The sequence below is a fragment of the Dendrobates tinctorius genome, unplaced genomic scaffold, assembly GCF_039654945.1.
Source record: "Dendrobates tinctorius isolate UK_male_01 unplaced genomic scaffold, ASM3965494v1 ptg000164l, whole genome shotgun sequence".
In the NCBI taxonomy this organism is placed as follows: Eukaryota; Metazoa; Chordata; class Amphibia; order Anura; family Dendrobatidae; genus Dendrobates; species Dendrobates tinctorius.
This window is the reverse complement of record NW_027361831.1, coordinates 7,137,469-7,162,838: the sequence shown is the minus strand read 5'-3', so window position 1 is coordinate 7,162,838 and position 25,370 is coordinate 7,137,469. Positions and strand designations below refer to the sequence as shown.

The window sequence follows — 25,370 nt, the reverse complement described above, 5'->3', positions numbered from 1 at the left end:
GATTGTAGATTGTCAAAGAGCAAGTTAGATGAGAGGTGGAAGGTTCAGCGTGGACGTGCTGCTCCAGGAGTTTGGAAGCGAATGGGAGCACTGATATTGGGCGATAGCTGGGCATAGTGGTTGGGTCGAGGGTTGGCTTTTTAAGGATAGGCGTGATTGTGGCATGTTTGAAAGCAGAAGGAAAGGTACCGGACGTTAGTGATAGGTTGAAGAGGTGGGTTAAGGATGGGATAAGTGTGGTGGTGAGGTTGGGGAGGAGATGGGATGGGGTCAAGTGCACAGGTTGTGAGGTGTGATTTGGAGAAGAGACGATTAACACACTGAACGTGAAACCACTGGGTAAATCTGACATGGAGAAGGACTTGGGGATCCTAATTAATGATAAACTTACCTGGAGCAGCTAGTGCCAGGCAGCGGCTGCCAAGGCAAACAGAGTCATGGGGTGCATTAAAAGAGGTCTGGATACACATGATGAGAGCATTATACTGCCTCTGTACAAATTCCTGGTTAGATCGCACATGGAGTACTGTGTACAGTTTTGGGCACCAGTGCTCAGGAAGGATATAATGGAACTAGGGCGAGTACAAAGGAGGGCAACAAAATTAATAAAGGGGATGGGAGAACTACAATACTCAGAGAGATAAGCAAAATTAGGATTATTTAGTCTAGAAAAGAGATGACTGAGGGGCAATCTAATAACCATGTATAAGTATATAAGGGGACAATACAAATATCTCTCCGAGGATCTGTTTATACCAAGGAAGGTGACGGTCAAAAGGGGGCATTCTCTGCGTCTGGAGGTGAGAAGGTTTTTCCACCAACATAGAAAAGGATTCTTTACTGTTAGGGCATTGAGAATCTGGAATTCCTTGCCTGAGGAGGTGTTGATGGCGAACTCATTCGAGGGGTTCAAGAGAGGCCCGGATGTCTTCCTGGAGCGTAACAATATTGTATCTTACAATTATTAGGTTCTTTAGAAGGACGTAGATCTGGGGATTTATTCTGATGTAATATAGGCTGAACTGGATGGATGAATGTCTTTTTTCGGCCTTGCTAACTATGTTACTATGATGTGTGATGGGTATACAGTATGGGCACTGGACTATGGGATAGAGGATGTCTTTTTGGGCACTGGACTATGGGATGGAGGATATGTACTTATTTTACTCACAGCGTTGTGTGACGGGTATATGGGCACTAGACTATGGGATAGAAGATGTATGATGGGTATATGCAGTGTCAGACTGAAGAACATTGGGCCCACCAGAGGAATTGATTCAGGGGGCCCACCTTTCTCCCCCACTCAAGAGTCCCAAGGCAGCTGCAAGGTTTGCACTATGAACTCTCCTAAAGATGAGGATAGGGCCCACTGGAGGATTCTCCGGTTGTCTGGTGGACCAGTCCAACCCTGGGTATATGGGCATGGCACTATGGGATGGAGGATATGTATGATGGGTATATGGGCACGGGACTATGGGATGGAGGATGTGTGATGAGTAAATGGGCACTGGACTATGGGATGGAGGATATGTATGATGGGTATATGGGCACGGGACTATGGGATGGAGGATAAGTATGATGGATATGTATGTTGGAGCTCCGCTCCATACACCTTGCACACACGGTTCCTCTCCGTACACCTGGTACACACACAGCTCCGCTCCGTACACACACGGTTCATCACAGTACACTTGGTACACACACGGCTCCACTCTGTACACATCGTACACACACGGCTCTGCTCCGTACAGCTCGTACATACACGGCTCCGCTCCGTACACCTCGCACACACTCCGCTCCGTACGCCTCGTACACAAGCGGCTCTGCTCCGTACACCTCGTACACAAACGGCTCTGCTCCGTACACCTCGCACACACGGCTCCGCTCCGTACACCTCGTACACACACGGCTCCGCTCCGTACACCTCGTACACAAGCGGCTCTGCTCCGTACACCTCATACATACGCGGCTCCGCTCCGTACACCTCGTACACACGCGGCTCCGCTCCGTACACCTCGTACATACGCGGCTCCGCTCCGTACACCTCGTACACACGCGGCTCCGCTCCGTACACCTCGTACACACGGCTCCGCTCCGTACACCTCGTACACAAGCGGCTCCGCTCCGTACAGCTCGTACACACACGGCTCCGCTCCGTACACCTCGTACACACACGGCTCCGCTCCGTACACCTCGTACACACACGGCTCTGCTCCGTACACCTCGTACACATGCGGCACCGCTCCATACACACGTGGCTCCGCTCCGTACACCTCGTACACACGCGGCTCTGCTCCGTACACCTCGTACACATGCGGCACCGCTCCATACACACGTGGCTCCGCTCCGTACACCTCGTACACACGCGGCTCTGCTCCGTACACCTCGTACACACACGGCTCTGCTCCGTACACCTCGTACACACACGGCTCCGCTCCGTACACCTCGTCCACACGTGGCTCTGCTCCGTACACCTCGTCCACACGCGGCTCTGCTCCGTACACCTCGTCCACACGCGGCTCTGCTCCGTACACCTCGTCCACGCGCGGCTCTGCTCCGTACACCTCGTCCACACGCGGCTCCGCTCCGTACACCTCGTACACACGCGGCTCCGCTCCGTACACCTCGTACACACGCGGCTCCGCTCCGTACACCTCGTACACACGCGGCTCCGCTCCTTACACCTCGTACACACACGGCTCTGCTACATCCACCCTGTAAACCCCTCCTGACCCCACACAGAAACTTCCCCTCATCCAGCACCATGACAACCAGCACAGCAGAGTCCTGCATACACTGAGGCCCCTGATCATGTGACCCCTGACTCCTCCCCTCCTGTGACCTCATCCCAGGTCCTGTGCGCACAGAGCAGCCATATATGTGGAGTGCGGCTCTGCAGGTGGAGGTAGGTGCTGGAGATTCCCCATTACTGGGCACAGGGGGCAGTAACCCCTCCATTACTGGGCACAGGGGGGGGGCAGTAACCCCTTCATTACTGGGCACAGGGAGCGGTAACCCCTCCATTACTGGGCTCAGGGGGCAGTAACCCCTCCATTACTGGGCACAGGGAGCGGTAACCCCTCCATTACTGGGCACAGGGGGCGGTAACCCCTCCATTACTGGGCACAGGGGGCAGTAACCCCTTCAGCGCTGAGACTGTTTTGGTGTCTTTCTGTTGTACTTTTTAAGAATCATAACGTTTCTATTCCTTTTCCTCTGATAGATACAACCCAAGTATAATAATAATAAATTTTATTTCTATAGCGCCGACATATTCCGCAGCACTTTACATTTCAGAGGGGATTTGTACAGACAATAGACATTACAGCATAACAATAATCACATAGATCATAACAGATACCAAGAGGAGTGAGGGCCCTGCTCACAAGCTTACAGTCTATGAGGAAAGAGGTAGACACGAAAGGTGGGTGGTAACAGTTGCCCTGATTGTATGGACCAGCCATAATGTTAATGTGTAACAGTACAGACACAGAGGGCTAATGGATGCATAAAGCATGTGGGAACATGATGCGGGGAACCTGGTTATGGTAAAACTTTTTGCTGTGCCACCCAGGGATAGATTAGGTTAATGTGTTGAGGCGGTAGGCCAGTCTGAATAAATGCGTTTTCAGGGCACGCTTAAAATTGTGTGGATTGGAGACTAACCATATTGACCTGGGAAGTGCATTCCAAAGAATTGGCGCAGCACATGAATAGTCTTGGAGACGGGAGTGGGAAGTTCTGATTATTGAGGATGCTAACCTCAGGTCATCAGCAGAACGGAGGGCACGGGTAGGGTGGTAGACTGAAACAAGGGAGGAGATGTAGGGTGGTGATGAGCCATGGAGGGCTTTGTGAGTGAGGGTAATAAGTTTGTACTGGATTCTGGAATGGATGGGTAGCCAGTGTAATGACTGGCACAAGGTAGAGGCATCGGTGTAACGATTGGTGAGGAATATGATCCTAGCTGCAGCATTCAAGACAGATTGGAGGGGGGAGAGTTTGGTAAGAGTGAGACCGATTAGAAGGGAGTTACAATAGTCGAGACGAGAATGAATAAGAGAAACAGTAAGAGTTTTTGCAGAGTCAAAAGTAAGAAAAGGTCGAATTCTAGAAATGTTTTTGAGGTGCAGATGACAAGAGTGAGCCAGTGATCGAATGTGGGGGGCAAAGGATAGCTTGGAATCAAGTATGACCCCAAGACAGCGGGCCTGTTGCTGGGGAGTATTAGTGGAACCACACACACAAATGGCAATGTCGGGTATAGGTACATTAGTAGAGGGAGGAAACACAAGGAGTTCAGTCTTTGACAGGTTCAGTTTCAGATATAGTGAGGACATGATATTAGACACAGCGTTTAGACAATCACCAGTGTTTTCTAGAAAGGCAGGCGTGATGTCAGGAGAAGAAGCGTATAATTGGGTGTCATCAGCATAGAGATGGTACTGGAAACTAAATCTACTGATTGTTTGACCAATAGGGGCAGTGTACAAGGAGAAGAGGAGAGGGCCTAGAACCGATCCTTGAGGAACCCCAACAGTAAGGGGAAAGCTGAGAGGAGGAGGAGCCAGAAAAAGATACAGTAAAGCAGCTGTCGGAGAGATAGGAGGAGAACCAGGAGAGAACGGTGTCCTTGAGACCAATGGAACGGAGCATAGTGAGGAGGAGCTGATGATCCACAGTGTCGAATGCTGCAGAGAGATCCAAGAGAATTAGCATGGAGTAATGACCATTTGATTTAGCTGTTAGCAGATCATTAGAGACTTTAGTGAGGGCAGTTTCAGTGGAGTGTAAAGAGCGGAAACCGGAATGGGAGGGTCGAGAACAGAGTTTTCTGAGAGATAGCGGATAAGACGGGAGTGGACCCAGGCGTTCCAGGAGTTTAGAGATGAAGGGAAGATTAGAAACAGGTCTATAGTTAGCGGCACAGTTTTGGTCGAGGGATGTTTTTTTAAGTAGTGGATGTATGATGGCATGCTTAAATGAGGAGGGAAAGATACCAGAAGAGAGAGAAAGGTTAAATATTTTAGTTAGGTGAGGGGTGACAGCAGGGGAAGGGACTGGAGGAGATGTGACGGAAATGGGTCACTGGTGCAAATGGTTGGGCGAGAAGATGCAAGGAGCCTGCTTACTACTTCTTCTGTGACTGGTTCAAAATCAGAGAGTGAGCTAGATGCAGTGGGGGAGGGAGGACAGTGCATCGTATGAGGTGATTCGGAGATAATTTCCTGTCGAATCTGGTCAATTTTTTCTTTGAAGTAATTGGCCAGATCGTCAGCTCGGAGCTCCGTGGTTGGGGCCTGTACTCTTGGGTTGAGTAGAGAATGAAAAATGTCAAAGAGACGTTTCAGGTTATTGGACAGTGAGGTGATGAGGGTGTTGAAATAGGTTTGTTTTGAGAGGTGAAGGGCAGTGTTGTATGTTCTAAGCATAAACTTAAAATAGATGAAATCTTCGTGTAGATTGGATTTTCTCCACGACATTCAGCGCACCTGGAGCACCGCTGCAGGAAATGTGTTTGCACCGTGTGCCAGGGTTGTAGCCGTCTGCGTTGTGGTGTTCTATTTATAGGAGGTGCAAATTCATCCAGGGCACTTTGAAGTGTTTCATTATCATAGAATCATAGAATCGTAGAGTTGGAAGGGACCTCCTGGGCCATCTGGTCCAACCCCCTGCTCAAAGCAGGATTCGCTAAATCATCCCAGTCAGATGTCTGTCCAGCCTCTGTTTGAAGACTTCCATTGAAGGAGAACTCACCACTTCTCGTGGCAGCCTGTTCCACTCATTGATCACTCTAACTGTCAAAAAGTTTTTTCTAATATCTAATCTGTGTCTCTTCCCATTCAGTTTCATCCCATTGCTTCTAGTCTTTCCTTGTGCAAATGAGAATAAAGTTGATCCTTCTACAATGTGACAGCCCTTTAGATATTTGTAGACAGCTATTAAGTCTCCTCTCAGTCTTCTCTTTTGCAAACTAAACATTCCCAAATCCTGCAACCTTTCCTCATAAGACAGGGTTTGCAGACCGGTCACCATTCTGGTCGCTCTTTTCTGAACTTGCTCCAGTTTGTTGATGTCTTTTTTAAAATGTGATGCCCAAAACTGGACACAATATTCCAGATGAGGTCTGACCAAAGAGGAGTAGAGGGAAATAATGACTTCACGTGATCTAGACTGTATGCTTCTGTTAATACATCCTAGAATTGCATTTGCCTTTTTTGCTGCTGCATCACACTGTTGACTCATATTCAGTCTGTGATCTATTAGTATACCCAAGTCTTTTTCACATGTGCTGTCACTTAGCCCTATTCCTCCCATTCTATATATGCTTTTTTCATTTTTATTGCCCAGATGTAGTACTTTGCATTTCTCCCTGTTAAAAACCATTCTGTTAGTTGCTGCCCACTTCTCCAGTTTATTTAAATCTTTTTGAATCCTCTCTCTCTCTTCTCTAGTATTAGCTATCCCTCCTAGCTTTGTGTCATCAGCAAATTTAATCAGTTTACCCTCAATTCCTTCATCTAAATCGTTGATAAAGATGTTGAACAATACAGGGCCCAGGACAGAGCCCTGTGGTACCCCACTTGAGACATTCTTCCAACTGGATGTACAGCCATTTACGACCACTCTTTGGGTCCGATCACTAAGCCAGTTATGAATCCACCTAACAGTTGCCTTGTCCATTCCATACTTAGTCATTTTTTCAATAAGGATTGTATGAGAGACTTTGTCAAATGCTTTGCTGAAGTCAAGATATACTATATCTACAGCATTTCCTTGATCCACCCAATCAGTGATACCGTCATAGAAGGAAATTAAGTTAGTCTGACATGACTTATTAGTTAGAAACCCATGCTGACTCTGTTTAATCACTTCATTCTTATCCAGGTATTGACATACATGTTGTTTAATAATTTGTTCAAAGATCTTTCCTGGTATAGAAGTCAGACTCACCGGCCTATAGTTGCCTGGGTCCACCTTCTTCCCCTTTTTGAAGATAGGAACAACATTTGCTCTTCTCCAGTCTTCTGGCACTTCTCCTGTTCTCCAAGAATTTTCAAAGATTATGGAGAGGGGTTCAAAAATTTCTTCTGCTATCTCCTTCAGTACTCTGGGGTGTAATTCATCTGGACCTGGAGACTTGAATTCATTTAGGTTAGCTAAGTGTTTCCTCACTATCTTTCTGTTTATAGATATACTGGATTCTTCTATTCCCTTAATAGGACAGTGAATAACAGTTGATGTTGCATTTCCTTTCTGAGAGAAAACAGATGCAAAATAGGAATTTAAAAGTTCAGCCTTCTCAACATCCTGTCTTACCATTTCATCATTTTCATCCTGTAAAAATCCTATAGCATCTTTGACTTTTCTTTTACTTTTGACATATCCCCAAAATCCTTTATTATTGCTTTTGACATCTCTTGCAAGCCTTAGTTCATTTTCAGCTTTAGCTAATCTGATTTGTGCCCTGCAGGTTCTGCAGACAGCATTATATTCTTCTTTAGATATGCCTCCCTCTTTCCATTTTATAAACATTTTTTTCTTCCTTTTTAGCATGTGCTTAAGTTCTGTGTTCATCCATCCTGGTTTCCTTAAATGCTTCCTATTCTTCCCTCTTTTCGGAATTGTTAACAACTGTGCTTTGAGAATTTCATTTTTCAAGATTTCCCATCCTTCCTGGACATTTTTGTCTTTAAGGATATCCAGCCATTGGATCCCTCCAATTCTCTTTCTGAATCCCTTAAAATCTGCCTTTCTGAAATCTAACCTTGACGTCTGAGTCTTCACAGGTCTTCCACCTCTAGTAATCCAAAATTCTAAAATAGCATGGTCGCTACCTCCTAGGGTCCCAGCCACTTTTACCTCCTCAACCATTTCCTCCCTGTTTATAAGGATTAGATCCAAGGTAGCAGTTCCCCTTGTTTTCTCCCTTACCTTTTGGAAGATAATGCTTCAATGCAGAATCAGGACATGAGAGGGAGGAGATAGGGGCCAATGAAGACTGCAAGTTCTTCATAAGTTTCTGGGTGTTAATGGCCTGTATGTTTCTATAAATATGGACAGTGGGGGTGACCTGAGCAGCCTGGCAGTTCTTGATAGAGAATGAAAGAAGGTTGTGGTCAGAGAGCAGGAGAGGGGAGTTTGCAAAATCATCCACTGCACAAAGCCGAGAGAAGACCAAGTCGAGGGAGTTTCCGTCTTCATGTGTTGGAGAATTAGTAAGCTACGAAAGGCCAAACGAGGAGGTTAGAGATAAAAGATGAGTAGCAGATGGGGAGAGGGGAAGAGCAATGGGGATGTTGAAATCTCCCATGATGAGGTTAGGGATGTCACAGGAGAGAAAATGTGGAAGCCAAGTGGCAAAATGATCCAGGAACTGATGGGAGGGGCCGGGAGGACGATACACCACCGCCACTCGCATGGAGAAGGGGGTGTAGAGTCTGACGGCATGGACCTCAAAATAAGGGAAGACTAGTGAGGGTAGTTGAGGGATAATCTGAAAGGTACATTTTGGTGATAGGAGCAGACCAACGCCTCCACCTGCTCTTTTGTCTGATCTTGGGGTATGAGAGAAGTGTAGACCCCCGTATGAAAGAGCAGCAGCAGCGGTAGTGTCTGACTCCTGGATCCAGGTTTCAGTAAGAGCCAGGAGGTTAAGAGAATTAGAAAGGAAAAAGTCATGAGTGAAGGAGAGTTTGTTACACACTGAGCGAGAATTACAAAGTGCACAATTAAGAGAGACAGATGACATGCAGGGAATATTAATAAGATTAGAGGGGTTTCTGAGTGTAGCAGTCGGGGGGTTTGACTTTCTATAACATGGGGGACCAGGGTTGGGAGCAAAGTCTCCTGCGACTAGGAGAAGGAGGATAGAAAGAGTGAGCAGATGGTTAAGTAATTTGTGAGAGCGTCTCTTATGTTGAATGGTGGGACTGACAGGATCTGTGCAATTTAACAATGTGAAAAGAGCGTGAGTGCTATACATAGGAGAGGAAAGGAGCGAGGGGCCGATATGGATGGAGTGTAGAGAGTTAATGCCAGGGCGATGGATGTGTGTGAATGCAGCGGCCAGGATATAAATTACACAAATGCATATGGTATATATTTGATGTACTCCAAATGTACAGGGAGTAGATGTATATAAATGTCTTACCTGTCTCCTGCCCAACTGCCATGTTATAACTGCCAGTAGTACTTTGATACATGTACTTCGATTACATGTGCATAAATGCCCACTGCATAAATGCTCCCCCTAGCTATGTCTGAATATATAGGAGGTTAAGGCTAAGATTTTTTTATTTTTTTTGCTCTCTCCTCGTTAACCCCTTCCTGACATCCGACGTACTATCCCGTCCATAGGACCCGGGCCCCTATGTCCATGGACGGGATAGTACGTCTACCGCGATCAGCGGCGCCCACGTGGTGAGCGCCGCTGATCGCGGCCGGGTGTCAGCTGATTATCACAGTTGACACCCGGCACAATGTGTCAGGGGCGGTCACGGACCGCCCCCGACACATTAACTCCTTGCACACCGCGATCAAACATGATCGCGGTGTACTGGGGGTTAAAGGGAAGCATCGGCTGGGAGGGGGCTCCCTCCGTGCTTCCCTGAGCCCCCCACGGCAGCGCAATGTGCAGCGCTGCTGCGGGGGGCTCCTTTCCTGCAGGCCCCCGAATCCAAGATGGCGACGGGGGCCTGCAGGAAGCTGGCTTCCTCAGTGCCTGCAAAGCGCAGGCATGAGGAAGCCTTCTGCACTGCCTGTGACAGATCGCTGATCTGTCACAGTGATCTGTGATGTGACAGATCAGCGATCTGTCACAGGACAGTGATGTCCCACCTGGGACTATTTAATAAAGTTAAAAAAAAAAATAAAAAAAAGTGTTAAAATAAATTTAAAAAAATCGCCAAATAAATTAGAAAAAAAAAAATATTCCCCCAAATAAATCCATTTTTTGGAAATAAAAAAAAAACAATAAAAGTACACATATTACGTATCGCCGCGTCCCTAACGACCCGCCCTATAAAACTGTCCCATTAGTTAACCCCTTTAGCGAACCCCTTAAAAAATAAAAATAAAAAACGAAGCAAAAAATAATGATTTATTATCATACCGCCAAACAAAAAGTGTAATAACGCGCGATCAAAAAGACGCATATAAATATCCATGGTACCGCTGAAAACTTCATCTTGTCCCGCAAATAACGAGCCGCCACACAGCATCATCCGCAAAAAATAAAAAAGTTATAGCTCGCAGAATAAAGCGATGCAAAAATAATTATTTTTTTATATAAAATAGTTTTCATTGCATAAAACCGACAAAACATAAAAAAAGACCTAAATGAGGTATCACTGTAACCGTACTGACCCGAGGAATAAAACCGCTTTATCAATTTTATCGCACGCGGAACGGTGTAAACGCACCCCCCCAAAAGAAATTCATGAAACGCTGGTTTTTGTTCATTCTGCGTCTCAAAAATCGGAATAAAAAGCGATCAAAAAATGTCACGTGCCCGAAAATGGTACCAATAAAAACGTCAACTCGTCCCGCAAAAAATAAGACCTCACATGACTCGGTGGGTCAAAATACGGAAAAATTATAGCTCTCAATATGTGGTGATGCAAAAGCTATTTTTACAATAAAAAGCGTCTTTTAGCGTCTGACAGCTGCCAAATATAGAAGCCGCCATAAATAGTAAATCAAACCCCCCCGTTATCACCCCCATATTTAGGGAAAAATAATAAAATAAAAAAAATGTATTTATTTCCATTTTTCCATTAGGGTTAGGGTAGGGATAGGGCTGAGATTAGGGTTAGGGGTGTGTTGGGGTTCGGGTTGGAGTTAGAATTGGGGGTTTCCACTGTTTGGGCACATCAGGGGCTCTCCAAATGCTACATGGCATCTGATCTCAATTCCAGCCAATTCTGAGTTGAAAAAGTCAAATGGTGCTCCTTCCCTTCCAAGCTCTGCCATGCGCCCAAACAGTGTTTTACCCTCACATGTAGGGTATCAGCCTACTCAGGTCAAATTGCAAAACAATTTTTGGGGTCCAATTTCTCCTGTTACCCTTAGGAAAATAAAAAATTGGGGGCAAAAATATCATTTTTGTGGAATATAGATAAGTTCCTTGGGGGGTTTAGTTTACAAAATGGTGTCATTTGTGGGGGGGTTTCCACTGTTTAGGTACATCAGGGGTTTTCCAATCGCGACATGGTGTCCGATCTCAATTCCAGCCAAAAACGTCAAATGGCGCTGCTTCCTTTCCGAGCTCTGCCATGCGCCCAAATAGTGGTTTACCCCCACATGTGGGGTATCCGCTTACTCATGACAAATTGCACAATAACTTTTAGGGTCCTGTTACCCTTGGAAAAATAAGAATTGAGGGTGAAAAGATCATTTTTGTGGAAAAAATATGATTTTTTAATTGTACGGCTTTATGTTATAAACTTCTGTGAAGCCCTTGGGGGTTCAAAGTTCTCACCACACATCTAGATAAGTTCCTTAGGGGGTCTAGTTTCCAAATGGTGTCATTTGTTGGGGGTTTCCACTGTTTTGGTACATCAGGGGTTTTCCAATCGCGACATGGTGTCCGATCTCAATTCCAGCCAAAAACGTCAAATGGCGCTGCTTCCCTTCCGAGCTCTGCCATGCGCCCAAATAGTGGTTTACCCCCACATGTGGGGTATCAGCGTACTCAGGACAAATTGCACAATAACTTTTAGGGTCCTGTTACCCTTGGAAAAATAAGAATTGAGGGTGAAAAGATCATTTTTGTGGAAAAAATATGATTTTTTAATTGTACCGCTGTACGTTATAAACTTCTGTAAAGCCCTTGTGGGTTCAAAGTTCTCACCACATATCTAGATAAGTTCCTTGGGGGGTCTAGTTTCCAAAATGGGGTCACTTGTAGGGGGTTTCCACTGTTTAGGTACATCAGGGACTCTCCAAACGTGACATGGCGTCCGATCTGAATTCCAGCCAATTTTGCATTGAAAAAGTCAAACGGCGCTCCTTCCATTCTGAGCTCTGCCATGCGCCGAAACAGTCGTTCCCCCCCCCTCCACATATCAGGTATCAGCGTACTCAGGACAAATTGCACAAAAAAATTGAACCTGAAGTATTTTTTTTGTGAAAAAAAGTTAGATGTTCATTTTTTTTTAAATATTCAAAAAAATTCCTGTGATGCATCTAAAGGGTTAATAAACTTCTTGAATGTGGTTTTGAGCACCTTAAGGGGTGCAGTTTTTAGAATGGTGTCACTTTTGGGTATTTTCTATCATATAGACCCCTCAAAGTGGCTTAAAATGTGATGTCGTCTTAAAAATAAAATGGTGTTGTAAAAATGAGAAATCGCTGGTCAACTTTTAACCCTTATAACTTCCTAACAAAAAAAATTTTGGTTCCAAAATTGTGCTGATGTAAAGTAAACATGTAGGAAATGTTAGTTATCAAGTTTTTTGTGTGCCGTATCTCTGTGATTTAAGGGCATAAAAATTCAAAGTTGGAAAATTGCGAAATTTTCTAAATTTTCGCCAAATTTCCGTTTTTCTCACAAATAAACGCAAGTTATTTGAATGAAATTTTACCACTAACATGAAGTACAATATGTCACGAGAAAACAATGTCAGAATCACCGGGATCCATGGAAGCGTTCCAGAGTTATGACCTCATAAAGGTACAGTGGTCAGAATTGTAAAAATTGGCCCGGTCATGAACGTGCAAACCACCCTTGGGGGTGAAGGGGTTAATCAATCACACTAAATTGAGACAGCAGGACCCAATAAAATGTTGTGGTCAAATAAACACATGTCCAGCACTACTTGGATCATAAAGCACTTTGAAAAGTTTCTTGACCTCACAACATAAGGGGACAAGCAGAATAAGTTGAAAAAACTATATACCAGATATAAGCTTGCATAGTTGAAAACACATAGATAGCATTCAGGATTAACTGCTTGCTGACATTGAATGGAGACACACAGGAGTTGGTTCAGAGCAGAGATTGGAAAAGCTGGTTACCAGATATAAGCTTGCATAGTTGAAAACACATAGATAGCATTCAGGATTAACTGCTTGCTGACATTGAATGGAGACACACAGGAGTTGGTTCAGAGCAGAGATTGGAAAAGCTGGTTACCAGATATAAGCTTGCATAGTTGAAAACATAGAGATAGCATTCAGGATTAACTGCTTGCAAGTATGGAAAACAGGAAGTAAGGAAACCTATTGTTCACACAGTACTGACATCCCCCCACACACAGTATAATGTTCCCCCAGTACCACCATCCCCACCACACAGTATAATGTTCCCCCAGTACCGCCATCCCCCACACACAGTATAATGTTCCCCCAGTACCGCCATCCCCCCACACACAGTATAATGTTCCTCCAGTACCGCCATCCCCCACACACAGTATAATGTTCCCCCAGTACCGCCATCCCCCACACACAGTATAATGTTCCCCCAGTACCGCCATCCCCCCACACACAGTATAATGTTCCCCCAGTACCGCCATCCCCCACACACAGTATAATGTTCCCCCAGTACCGCTATCCCCCACACACAGTATAATGTTCCCCCAGTACCGCCATCCCCCCACACACAGTATAATGTTCCCCCAGTACCGCCATCCCTCCACACACAGTATAATGTTCCCCCAGTACCGCCATCCCCCACACACAGTATAATGTTCCCCCAGTACCGCCATCCCCCACACACAGTATAATGTTCCCCCAGTACCGCCATCCCCCCACACACAGTATAATGTTCCCCCAGTACCGCCATCCCCCACACACAGTATAATGTTCCCCCAGTACCGCCATCCCCCACACACAGTATAATGTTCCCCCAGTACCGCCATCCCCCACACACAGTATAATGTTTCCCCAGTACCGCCATCCCCCACACACAGTATAATGTTCCCCCAGTACCGCCATCCCCCACACACAGTATAATGTTCCCCCAGTACCGCCATCCCCCACACACAGTATAATGTTCCCCAGTACCGCCATCCCCCACACACAGTATAATGTTCCCCAGTACCGCCATCCCCCCACACACAGTATAATGTCCCCCCAGTACCACCATCCCCCACACACAGTATAATGTTCCCTCAGTACCGCTATCCCCCCACACACAGTATAATGTTCCCCAGTACCGCCATCCCCCCACACACAGTATAATGTTCCCCCAGTACTGCCATGCCCCCACACAGTATGTTCCCCCAGTACCACCATCCCCCCACACAGTCTAATGTTCCCCCAGTACCACCATCCCCCCACACACAGTATAATGTCCCCCCAGTACCACCATCCCCCCCACACAGTATAATGTTCCCCCACACACAGTATATTGTTCCCCCAGTACTGCCATCCCCCCACACACAGTATAATGTTCCCCCAGTACCGCCATCCCCCACACACAGTATAATGTTCCCACAGTACCGCCATCCCCCACACACAGTATAATGTGCCCCCAGTACCGCCATCCCCCCACTCACATTATGATAGTACAAGTTGCCCCCCTTAGTATGTCCACCCACCTCCTAATAAATATTCCCTTCCCCCACTCCTGGTGCAGATACAGATGACCCCGGGACACAGCACCGACCTCCTGGATCAGATTCCCAGGTCTGGAGATGTGGCCCCGGGCCGGTGCTATACTAATGTGTGATGATAATTGCCCCATACACATGAGATAATTGTTGGCCTAATAATCATTCTGTTAATGTCTATTTCTCCCGACTCCACCACACACAGGAACATTCATACAGACGGTTGGTGGTGATGGAGTCAGTGACGGACTCTGGCATGCTAAATTTATAGAGCCGTACTAGAAGATGAAGTTGTTGTCCTCATCATGAAGTAGATATTTATCATGTCACGTGTAATGAATATCTTCTGTAGTATTGCTAATGCCGATTCCAGAGTGAGGAAGGCCGGTTTCATTCGTCTTGTTTTTTTCCGGTACCGGAGATGCCCGTGTCCATTTGTGTAATACTTGTGGCACACGTGTGGCAACTGTGTGCTGTATCAGCACCACACGCATCAGCTGTACAGTTAGTGCTGTTCTCCGGTTCCGGGTGCTGAAAATGTCTCTCATCATTCTCCCCTGCTCTGCCAGTGATCAGCGCGAGCAGGGGAGAATGATGAGTTTTATTCAACTGATAACAGAGTCAGCAGGCAGCAGCTGATGGGACTATTGCTCCCATCATGAAGCCAATAATATTCCTCATGCAAAATATGTGATCCTTTCAAAACTACATATCATATACCTATAGCGACACAGAAGAAGCAGCATTGTCAGATATAGTAAAATACCATATAACAATTTATTTTTAAATATTCTTGTTGATGAACAATATGTTAATGAACAGTATACAATAGAAAAATGACATGAGTAGTACTCTCTGTCATACATCGAACATAAGAAAAGTGAAATAAATAGCCGGTAAATAGACCATTACAACCTAGAAAAATAATTGCTCAAATAGCAATATGAACCTCAGTATAAAGTAATAATAAATCTCTGAAAATGCTATGAATCTTACTGATAACCAGTGCATATGTGAAAATACTGTATTATTACTGATAAAAATGCTGTATATAGATTAGTGATAGCAATGTGTGCAGAAATAAGTATAGCTACAGTGACCTTGTAGTCACACTAAGCTAGCACACGGGATAAAAGTTGTATGCTATCAATGGATCATGAGATGTTTACCTCAGGCTGTGATTGAGATGTTAAGTGGTCTGGACCCACACCTCTTGACCAATTCAAATGGATAAGGAAAAATTGTATTTTGAACTTCGATTTGTTTAGATCAAGCCATCTGTCACGCTGGTGCCTTGGCAGGTTGGCACGAGCGAGGGGGTTATGGCCCCACTGTGCCACAAACCAGACTACCCTGGAAAGGGCGTGACTAGAACAGCTACCTCGGTCTTCGCTGGAGCCTCTGATGGTGAGTTCAGGCTTGTGCGGCAGGCAGCTGCCAGGTGCCACTCCAGGGTGGTGTCTGGCTGTGGCTGCTGGTGCCACTGGGGAACAGGATGCTAAGACAAGTGTGACTGACAGACAGGCAGGTGAGCATGGCAGGCACGGCTGGTACTCTGGCAGGCGGGAACTGCTGAGACACAGGGACACGGACAGGAAGGAGTGGTGTATGGAATAGGTAGAGGCCTGTTCACACAGGAGGTGCAGGTAGGGGTACTGGCAGGAAGGAGTGAAGTATGAAGGAACAGGTTTGGACCTGTTCACACTAGAGGAGAACCGCAAGGCTGGGGAGAGGAGCGGCAGTTAGCAAGAGGTTCTGCAGCAGCAGAAGCAGTACCGCAAGGGTGCAGGGCACAGGCAGAGCCGCAAGGGTGCGAGGCACAGGCAGAGCTTCGAGTGGACACAAGGATAGACACTGTAGGGAAAGGAGCCACAGACAAGGAGACCGAGAGACTGAGGTAGGACTGAGTTCAGACAAGGTAACGGTGCAAGCCAAGGTAGTGGAACAAAGACACAGAGAGCCGTATATACTGCCTCCTGGAGGGCAGAGCAGACAGGTGCGAGACAAGGCAAGGAACAATAGCACAGAGACCAGGATATTCTGCCTCCTGGATGGCGGATGGACAGGGACAAGGCAAGTAACAATAGCACAAGGACCAGGATATTCTGCCTCCTGGAAGGCGGACGGACAGGTATGAGACATAGCAAGGAACAATAGCACAGGGACCAAGATTTTCTGCCTCCTGGAGGGCGGATGGACAGCTACAAGGCAAGGCTAGGAACAAGAACACAAAGACCAGGATATTCTGCCTCCTGGAGGGCAGAGCAGACAGGCACAGATACAGGACTAGGAATCAAGCCTCCAGAGAAGGCGAAACAAAGGACAGGAACCTGGCGATTCAGCAGCAAGATGCTAACTGAGTAAAGGCATTGCTCAGGCAGCTTCCACCTGGTGGAGCTGCCCTAAATACTAGAGGCTTCTTGGTGATTGGCGTGAGCACATTAGGCAGGTGCACACTGATTCCATAAGAACCATAGACTGCCGGCGCCGCACACACAGTCAGGAAGCATGCAGAGAGCAGGCAGGAAACAAGAGGCGCACAGCATGGAGCCGGCAGCAGACAGAACACACAGTAGGGCCTGGAGCAGTGAGTAAGTTGGTGTGTGGGGGATGGGAGGCCATGCAGTGATGCCGGCAGGGTTGTTAACACCAAATCCATTAAACAAAGATTCATTGAACAGAAATACCCCAAAGATCTTATCGCTTGTGCTTTCAATAATATAAAATACAATGATCAAGAAACACTGCTAAAAGGGTTGCATAAAAGAATAGTAATAACTTTGATTTCAGTTTTGTTACTACTTAAAAAGCCAGCATAAAATATATGTAAAATTGTCCAGGATCATTGGCATGTCTTGTTGAATGACCCAGTGTTAGGGAAAACATTACCTAATAATCCCCTTTTAACCTTTAGAGGATTCCCTACACTAAAAATTGTTTTATCCCTAAGTAAAATCAAAGAGAAAAAGGAAGGTCTAATAACAATGGTCTGTCATGTCAACAAAATCAGCAAATGTTATTCTAGGAATTGTCTCTGTTGTCATGCAAGTTGCCATGGTCTGTCTGAATTCACCCTTAAATCAACTGGTGAAATTTTCCCCATCAAAAGCCCCATGTCTTGTAGTTGTAGCTTTGTGATATATGTGATCATTTGTACATGTCAGAAATTATATGTTGGCAGGACCACCCAACCCCTTCACAAACGTTTGAACTGGGGGGCGTGACCTGCATGCAGACCAGAGAGGCCACATAACTCACAGGCTCCTGCTTCTCCGGACTTAAACCAGCTAATAACAGCGTTCTATATTACCTCTCCTCCTCCCTGTGCACAGTAACGGCTCCTGGAAGGTCCTGGGCACATGATGACCCGAGGGAGAGCGCAGAAACGTAGTTCCCCGCCGAAGCTCCCGGACTTCTTCCCCCGAGGACAGACTGCACATGCTGTAGGTAAAATGGCGGCGGCTTCCCCTCAGCTTCCTCCCGCTCGTTGGGTGGCTCTGGGGGGAGGGGGGGCATCTGAGACTCACAGCAACCTGTCTCCTATTACTAAAGGAGACATGAGGGACTTTCTGGCCTCCATTTGTGCTTCCCTAAAGGAAGACATGCAGTCCATGTCGCAGGAGATTAGAGATTAAAGGCCCTTTTACATTTAGCGATGCATCAGCGATCCAACCAGCGATCCGACCCGGTCAGGATCGCTGGTGCATCGCTAAATGATCGCTAGTGAGCTTTCATACAGAAAGATCTCACAGCAATGCAGCAGCGACGCAGCGCACGATACTCACCTTTCACACACAGCGATCCTGCGTCCTCCCGCCCGCCTCCACGCGTCGCTGGACGTCACAGCAGGAAGCCCAGCAGGAAGCAGATGACGAGAAATGGAGCCGGACATTCTCGCGCGATCAGCGATGAGCAGCGGGGGAGCCGGTCGCTGGTAAGTATCACACATAGCGATATCACTAGCAATATCGCTATAACGTCACAAAACCAGTGACGTTTTAGCGATATTGCTAGCGATATCGCTTAGTGTAAAACCCCCTTAAGTCTCATCCCTGGGGGCGAGAACTGCTCATGTTGAGAGCAAGATAGCTGAATGTGCCAAGACTATAAATGCTCTAGTGGATGACAACGAAGCTTTGAGTGAGGATATGGCTGTGGTCCAGGATAAGATGTATGATCTAGAAGATAGATCACGGAGGAATAATGTGCGTGTCAGGGACATACCGGAGGACATTCCAGATAAGGATCTGGCTGACTTTTTGCTTAAATTCATGCAAACTGTACTCCCAACCTTGCTCCCCAGGGATTTCCTGATTGACAGGATACATACACTCCCCAAACCCCCGGCATGTGGACCCAGCCTTGCCCAGAGACACTTTGGCGCGCGTCCACTTCTATACTACCAAAGACGCCTTCATGCAGTGGATGAGGAATCCCCCTGAGCTCCCTGCTGAATACCAAGGCTTACAGGTGTTCCCAGACTTATCAGCGTCCACGCTGGCAAGGAGGCGAGAATACGCTCATGTTTGTAAAGCACTACGTGATGTTCATATCCGATACAAATGGGGATTCAATCCTGTCAGGCTGATAATATCTTATGAAGGTCATGGTGTGGTCTGCCAATCTCCCAAACAGGCTGAGGACATGCTAACCGATTGGAAGATTTCCTTTGCTCCCCGCCAGAACCTGATGGGAAAGTAAATTGTTCAGGACTGGATTCAAACTTGAAGAGGAGGATGAGATGCTGTCCGGATGCAGGACTCTGCTGTGAGGGTGCTACGGATTTTGTAACCTATTTCCCTTTTTCCACCTTTTTTCTTTTTGCTTCAGCACCCCGTCCAAGATAACTCCCAGTTATTTTCCATCTTTTTGGGAGTGAACCTTGGAGCTGCCCCGAGCTGGCATTTACCTGCGGTCTAAGACTGACCACTCAGTCATGTCACTGCTTGACTAACCTGGCCTTTGGCCTAGTGGCTGCATGACTTTGTGTTTAGAATTTTTTTTAGTTTTCTCTGTGTTTTGTTTCCCTTGTCTCCTGTTTTTTAGGTACACCTCCGAGATGGGTCTTTTTAATGTGGTTACTGTGGTTCTCTATGTTGCCAACACACGAGCCCAGATGCGGATGATGTGGGTTCATGAAGATGTATGTGTGATGGCAAGTTTTATAATGTATAATTATGAGTGTTACCATTATGTCTCTAAATGTTAAGGGGTTGAACTCCCCCTGTAAGAGGTCCATCCTATGGAAGGAGGTGAAAAAATCAGGTGCGGAGATTATCTGCCTGCAGGAGACACATCTGATAGAAGCTGATAATTTTAGGCTGCGTCACCCACAATTCTCTAATATTTACTTAGCTAATAATAACACTAAAAAAGCTGGGGTGTGCATCATCTTTAAAAATACATTAGCCTTCAAATGTATTTGGAGGGTAGCGGATCCTGCAGGCATATTTCTGATCCTCATATGCACATTGAATGGCGAGTTGCACACTATCACAGTCCTCTACGCCCCAAATAATTCGCAACAGACATTTATCCGCAAAGTACTACATAGAGTGGATGGTCTGGCGCAGGGTGAAAAGATATACTGTGGAGACTTTAATCTCCCCATGGACAGGGATCTAGACTGCTCACGAGGTGGCATTCGGCCTGGGGGGAGTTGAAAGGCATAGCCAAAGAATATCACCTGCACGATTTCTGGAGGTACTCCCACGCGAGTGAAAAAGATTATACCTTCTATTCCTTCCGACACCATACATATACTCGGACCATATTCTGGTGGATGCTACGGTTCTTCCTAGATGCGTCTCCTCCAGCATAGGACTAATTACCTGGTCTGACCATGCTCCCATTGTGTTACAGTTAGCGTTAAAACATCATGCGTACCCTGCCTTTCGGTGGCATCAGAACCCTTCTCTTTTACTAAATGAGAAGGTGATGTGTGGTCAGGGCCGGACTGGGACTAAAATTCAGCCCTGGCATTTGAAGTTACACAGGCCCACTAGTCACATGGTGACTATATAATATGTTTGTACACTTGTAGGTTACAAGAAGTGAGAGGAGATTAACACGACTATATAACATGTAGTCAGAGCTGCGCCCAGTATTTCAGCTCAGTCCTATTTATTGCTTTTAGGTACAGTACTCCTCCCAAACCTCTGTCCCCTTTTGTACGCATGGTGACAGAATTCCTGGCAGAACTGCTATCCATTGGGCAACCAGACCCCCTGGTCATAGCTGCCCCTATCATACCTCCCAACTTTTGAGGAAGGGAAAGAGGGACAAAGACTGCAGCGCGTGCAAATTTTAGGCCACGCCTGGCCACACCCATTCCGCAACTAGTCACACCCATGTCCACGCCTAATTGCACCCATTTAGCACTGCTGATCACACTGACTTGTACTGAGGGCACAGTGGCTGGCATTATGGGCACACTGACTGGCAATAAGGAAGAGAGAAAACAGAGAGAGAGAAAAAAGAGAAAGAAAGAAAGAGGGGAAAGAAAGAGAAAAGAGAGAGACAGAGAAAGAACAGAGAAAGAAAGAATAGAGAGAAAGAAGTAAAGAAAGAACAGAGAGAAAGAAAGCGAGGAAAGAAAGGGGAAAGAAAGAACAGAGAGAGAGAACAGAGAGAGAAAGAAAATGAGGGAAAGATAGAACAGAGAATGAGAAAGAAAGAACAGAGAAAGAAAAAGAGAGAAAGAAATAAAGAAAGATTCTATAAAGATACTATAGCAGCCTGGCTCCCATTGTAGTGCCCACCTGAGCCTCCCGATGCATTACATATCATGATCCGCTCACATGGCCGGCATCCCAGATTCCAAGGCGATCCTGCTGTCTGCGCTGTCGGAGGACACGGTGATGGATCTGAAGCATTCCTGGTTCTGTTACAATCTCCTCAAGAAATTATCTAATTTCCGGTCAGCTTCAAGCACATCATTTCAGGTGGAACGTCATGTGTGTGTTTTAAAATGCTCCTCGGGGCTCCGCCGTGTACTCCTGTGTCTGTGGGAAAAGCACGCTTTGTATGCTTCGTACACACTTGGCTCCGCTCCGTACATCCCGTACACATATGTCTCCACACCGCACACACATGGCTCCGCTCCGTACACCAAGTATACACGCGGCTCCGCTCCGTACACCAAGTACACACGCGGCTCCGCTCCGTACACCAAGTACACACGCGGCTCCGCTCCGTACACCAAGTACACACGCGACTCCGCTCCGTACACCAAGTACACACGCGGCTCCGCTCCGTACACCAAGTACACACGCGGCTCCGCTCCGTACACCAAGTACACACGCGGCTCCGCTCCGTACACCAAGTACACACGCGGCTCCGCTCCGTACACCAAGTACACACGCGGCTCCGCTCCGTACACCAAGTACACACGCGGCTCCGCTCCGTACACCAAGTACACACGCGGCTCCGCTCCGTACACCAAGTACACACGCGGCTCCGCTCCGTACACCAAGTACACACGCGGCTCCGCTCCGTACACCAAGTACACACGCGGCTCCGCTCCGTACACCAAGTACACACGCGGCTCCGCTCCGTACACCAAGTACACACGCGGCTCCGCTCCGTACACCAAGTACACACGCGGCTCCGCTCTGTACACCTCATACACACACGGCTCCTCTCCTTACACCTCGTACACACGCGGCTCTGCTCTGTACACCTCGTACACGCACGGCTCTGCTCCGTACACCTCGTACACGCACGGCTCTGCTCCGTACACCTCGTACACGCACGGCTCTGCTCCGTACACCTCGTACACGCACGGCTCTGCTCCGTACACCTCGTACACGCACGGCTCTGCTCCGTACACATCGTACACGCACGGCTCTGCTTCGTACACGCACGGCTCTGCTCCGTACACCTCGTACACACGGCTCTGCTACGTACACCTCGTACACGCGGCTCCGCTCCGTACACCTCGTACACACGCGGCTCCACTCCGTACACCTCATACACACACGGCTCCGCTCCGTACACCCCATACACATACAGCTCTGCTACATCTACCCTGTAAACCCTTCCTGACCCCACACATACTTATCTCATCCAGCACCATGACAACAGCCAACAGCACCGCAGACACCAAGAGGCAAGGCTGAGCACACAGGACCTGTGATGAGGTCACAGGAGGGGCGGAGTCAGGGGGTCACATGATCAGGGGTCTGGACAAAGCCTCCTGATCATGTGACCCCTGACTCCTCCCCTCCTGTGACCTCATCACAGGTCCTGCGAACAGAGAAGGCAAGCGACACTGTGAGTGGCTGCGGGGGGGGGTGTCTCATGCTACGGCGAGGATGGGGTGCTTGGTAGCTTATCTCCCTGCAGTGCGGGAGGAACTTGGAAACTATCACCGCCGTGCCCACAGAGGGCCAGCGGCAGGAGCAACAGTGGCCGCAGCAGCTGGCAAGCGGCCAGATGATCGGGCGCTGCCACCCGCGGCCCACATGACAGCGGCCCAGCGGGAAAATGCCCGGTTGGTTATATTGCCAATCTGGGCCTGTGTGTGGTATCTCTACTGAGTTGACTCACTAATTCCATGTTAACGATAATGGGGAAGTTTCAGATGAAACGCTATGGGCTGCGCATAAAGTGGTTATACGGGGATATTTCATACAACAAGCCTCCATACTGAAGCGCAATAGAGGGATACGGGATGACCTCTTAGCTAGACTTGACCAGTTGGAATCATTGAATAAAACCTCACCCTCTCAGGCGGTGTCGGATGAGATATACGGGGTTCCTTTTCAGTTGCGGGAGGTTTTGCTTTCTGCCTATGCCCGTAATTTACGCAAGCTTAAAACTCACTTTTACGCCACTGGAGATAGATGGAGCAATACTGGCCTGTAGGGTATGTAAACGAGAGGCTAAATCCAGAATAGATGGTTTACAAGATCAGAATGGGTGTCTGGTTAGGAATCCGATTGACATCGCGGAGACATTTGCAAAGTACTACTCCCATTTATATAACTTACATTCTGACCCACAGACCCGTCAACCCACTCAGGTAGCAATCGATTCCTATCTGCAATTAGTTAATTTACCGTGTGTATCCCTAGAACAATTATTATTGTTAAACACCCCATTTACAGAGGAGGAGATCAAAAAAACATTAAAAGCAGTAAGCTACACACCGCGCCTGGTCCGGATGGACTATCAAATGAATATTATCGCACCATTCAGGAGCTTCTGGCCCCATATCTATTGAGGTTGTTTTCAAATTGGTTGGATTCAGGCAAAGTCGCTGCCCCTAATTTGGAAGCTACTATTACCACTCTCCCTAAGCCAGGTAAGACCCCTGATAGTCCTGGGAATTTTAGACCCATTGCTTTATTGAATTGTGATTTAAAGATATATACCAAATTGCTAGCCTCCTGCCTTCATTTGATAATCCCCTCTCTTGTCTCTCCTGACGAGGTCGGTTTTGTGGCCGGCCGGGAAACCAAGGATGGTACCTGCCGAATGTTGAATCTCATTAGGGTGGCGGAGCTGTCGGGCCTCCCCAAGCATTCCTGTCCTTGGACGCTGAGAAAGCCTTTGACAGGGTGCACTAGGGATATTTGGGAAGTGTTCTTCGGAAGTTTGGTTTGGAGGGCCCCATCCTTTCGGCGATTTTAGCCATATATTCCACCCCATCTGCCAGAGTCCTAGCCTCTGGGTTTGTATCTACCCCCTTTTTGATCGCCAAAGGGACGCGGCAGGGATGCCCACTATCCCCCATTATATTTGCATTATGCATGGAGCCACTGGTGGAGAAAATCCGTCTTAACTCTGATATCTCAGGTGTGATGGTGGGCCTGGCTGCTCACAAGATCGGTCTTTACGCGGACGACGTTATTATAGCCTGTGTGGACCTGGAGCGGTCGTTCTCAGCCGTCATGGCTGAACTAGAGGAGTTTGCATCAGTATGCTATTACAAACTGAATGCATCCAAATCACTGGTATTTCCTGTCGCGGAACCTTTGGTCACCAAAGCTGAATTGGAGAATAAGTTTCCCTTTCGTTGGACTGATCAGGGTATCCCTTACCTTGGTATAAAGCTTACACACTCTAAACATATTATGGAGGCAAACTATACTGCTCTATTCAGACAGATAAAGACTGAGCTGGACACCTTACATCTGTTTATGACCTCCTGGGTGGCTAGAATTAATATTTTCAAGAGGAAAATTCTCCCCAAGATATTATATTATTTCAGATGTCTCCCTTTGAGGGTCCCAAGCAAAATCTTAACAAACCTTCAGCGCTTAACAAACAAATACATATGGGCCTTCAAAATTCCTTGAGTGGCCAAGTCCCTTTTGTATTACGCTTATGATCTGGGGGGAATGGGATTGCCAAATTTGATGGCGTATTATAAGGCCTCAGTGGTAGGGGGGCTGCAGGATTGGTGGCAGGTAGACAAGGATCATAGATGGTTGCAAATCGAAAATTTTTATGCGACTAGAGGCTCCACCCGATTCATGCTAGAGGTTGAAGCCTTTGGGCCGCGGCCTTGTAATCTCCCTCTACCAACCATGTCTACTGCACTGCATTTTTGGAGACAGACGGTCCCGACCCTTATTAAAATCCCTTTAACTGAAGTGTCACTGAAGGCACTAGAATTACATATCCCGTATATAGATTTACAGCCATGGGTACTGGCTGGTGTAAAATCACTTCATCAGCTGTTTGAAGGCACAGCGATTAAGCTGTTTGACCGCCTAGTTGCAAAACACCCAGATATTCGACATAGATTTTATCAGTTTTTACAACTAAGACATCTTATACATACTACACAACCGTCGTACTTCTTTA

General features: G+C 47.1%; 1 protein-coding gene across 1 annotated transcript in view; it reads left to right on the top strand.

Moving 5' to 3' along the window:
* Positions 1 to 2,823: 2,823 nt before the first annotated feature.
* The window catches only part of LOC141052927 (uncharacterized), a 70,796-nt gene continuing 48,249 nt past the window's right edge, over positions 2,824 to 25,370 (top strand). Inside the window, exon 1 of the mRNA XM_073550248.1 lies at positions 2,824 to 2,905. The gene's annotated coding sequence lies outside the window, so the exon portion shown is untranslated. The remainder of the gene's footprint in view (positions 2,906 to 25,370) is intronic.